This window comes from Papio anubis, chromosome 3 (assembly GCF_008728515.1).
Source record: "Papio anubis isolate 15944 chromosome 3, Panubis1.0, whole genome shotgun sequence".
In the NCBI taxonomy this organism is placed as follows: Eukaryota; Metazoa; Chordata; class Mammalia; order Primates; family Cercopithecidae; genus Papio; species Papio anubis.
Window position 1 is genome coordinate 148,697,213 of NC_044978.1, and position 2,653 is coordinate 148,699,865.

The 2,653-nt window shown below is 43.5% G+C and overlaps 1 pseudogene; it reads right to left on the bottom strand.

Moving 5' to 3' along the window:
* Nucleotides 1–236: 236 nt before the first annotated feature.
* Nucleotides 237–2,270, bottom strand: LOC110743209 (annotated as a pseudogene).
* Nucleotides 2,271–2,653: the final 383 nt, after the last annotated feature.

Consider the following 2,653-nt stretch of genomic DNA (forward strand, 5'->3'; position numbering starts at 1 on the left):
AATCCAAAATAGGCCAGGTGTGGAGGCTCATGCCTGTAATCCCAGCACTTTGGGAGGCTGAGGTGGGCAGGTCACCTGAGGTCATGAGTTAGAAACCAGCCTGGCCAACATGGTGAAACTCGGTCTCTTAAAAAAATACAAAAATTAGCCAGGTGCGGTGGTGCATGCCTGTAATCTCAGCTACTCGGGAGGCAGGAGAATTGCTTGAACCCAGGAGGCAGAGGCTGCGGTGAGCCAAGATCACGCCACTGAACTCCACACTCCAGGCTGGGTGACAGAGAAAGACTCCATCTAAAAGGAAGAAGTAAATAAATAAAATAAAATCCAAAATAGCACCATTCATCAGTGTCTCAGGTCCTGTGGCAGCATCTCAGTCACTTACCATAAGGAAACAGTGAGTTTCAAACTACTTCTATACATCAAAAGGGTACAGGGATAAAATATAGAGATATACAGACAATTGATGAACATAAACTATGAGGCTTGATACATGTAAATAAAAAAAAAAAAAAAGTGGTGGTAGTGGGGGAGTCTCAGCCTCTGCAAGAAGCAGGAGCTGTTTGAGTGAAAAGGCAGGAGTGGGTTGGTCGGGTGAACAGGTTGGGAGACAGTTGTGGCAGACAGTGTTGTAGTGAATCAGGCCTGTAGGCCCACCTGTAAGGGTTGTAAACGTGTATTCACAGTGTGAAATCTGAGCGTTTCCACCTGAGACAGAATGGCTAGAAACTGATTTGATGATACCTATTTGTTCACTGTAAATTATAGCAAGGCTCAGAGCCCCATTGTTTCTTCTTCTACTTGATGATTTGCAGAGAAAAAAGTCCCATAGATGATACCACGACCTCATCAAAACCCACACACCATATATAATACAAATGGAGGTGTTCGGATTTTAAAAAGTGGAGGTGTTTTAGTCCATTTTGACACTGCTATAAAGAAATACCTCAGACTGGGTAATTTATAAAGGAAACCTCTTTGGAGGCCTCAGGAAACTTACAATAATGGCTGAAGGCAAAGGGGTAGCAAAGGCACATCTTACACGGTGGCAGGCGAGAGACAGTGAAGGAGTGAAGCGGGAAGAACGCCTTATAAAGCCATCAGATCTAGTGACAACTCACTTACTATCACAAGAACAGCATGGGGGAAACCAGCCTCATGATCCAATCACCTCCCACCAGGTCCTGCCCTCAACACATGAGGATCATGGGGATTACAAATGGAGATGAGGTTTGGGAGGGAACACAGAACCAAACCATATTGGAGGTAACTGATTCTTGGGGAGCAGACTTCATTGCTGCCCAGTGGAGTCAGGGAGACAGAGTTGGTCTCATTGTTCTTCTCGCGGCTCAATTCCTTTGGGACAGAAAGTCTTCCCTTAGGAAGCCTTCTCTCCATCTCCTTGTTTGGAAATGGTTCTTGACTGACCCAGACAGAGTTCTGGGTAATAAACCATTTTGAGAATCCTAGTATTGGGTTTCTATTCTCCCTCTGTTCAGTCCAGGGAGACCAACAGACAAAAGCCCCTCTCCCTGTTCACTCTCTTTCCCCTCTACACCTGAAACACAAATGTCCATCTTAGAGCATTTTTAACCTACAGCAGGGATCCGCCAACATTTTCTGTAAAAGCCCAGATAGTGTTATAAAAGTTTTGGGCTTCCAAAGATCTGTTCCATAGACAACATGTCAGTGACTAGGTGTGTTTGTGTTCAATGAAACTTCATTTGTGGATACAGAAATTTAAATTTCATTTAATTTTGACATGTCACAAAACATTCTTCTCTTCCTTTTCCTATTTTTATACCCATTACTCTTAGCTGTGGGCCATACCAAAACAGGCAGTGGGCTGGGTTTGTCCTGTGGGAGTCATGCTTTGCCTGTCTCTGTCTTAAGGGAACTGTTGTGTATGTGTGCTGCCAGGCTCATGCATAACAGTTTGCAGCAGTGTTACCTATAACAGCCACAAAACAAAAAGTCTACCACAGAAGCATAGGTAATAAGTAATAATTTGTGATATAGTCATAGAATGGAACACTACATGGTGCCAAAAATGCATGTACCAGTATCAGTGTGATACATGTATCAGTATGATTGGATCTGAATCACTTAATATTGATCCAAAAAGGAAGTCACAGAAGAATTCATACAGCCTGATACAGTTATAGTAAGGTTAAAGAAGGCAAAATTAAACAATACATAGCTAATAAAACTATAAAGAGGCTGGGCGTGGCCTGTAATTCCAGCACTTTGGGAAGCCTGTAATCCCTGCACCTGTAATCCCTGCAACTTTGGGAGGCCGAGGCGGGCAGATTGCTTAAGGTTAGGAGTTTGAGACCAGCCTGACCAACGTGATGAAACCCCATTTCTACTAAAAATACAAAAATTAGCTGGGCGTGGTGGCTCACACCTGTAATCCCAGCTACTCTGGAGGCTAAGGCACAAGAATTGCTTGAACCCAGGAGGCAGAGGCTGTAGTGAGCTGAGATCATGCCACTGAACTCCAGCTATCTCAAAACAAACAAACAAAAAACCCCAAAACTTAAAGAAAGGCAAGGGAATTGTAAAAACAGAATTCAGAAAAGTGATTCCCTTAAGGATGAGAGACGAAAGTACACTGGGAGAAGCGTATGGGAACTTCCAAGTTACTGGAATTTTT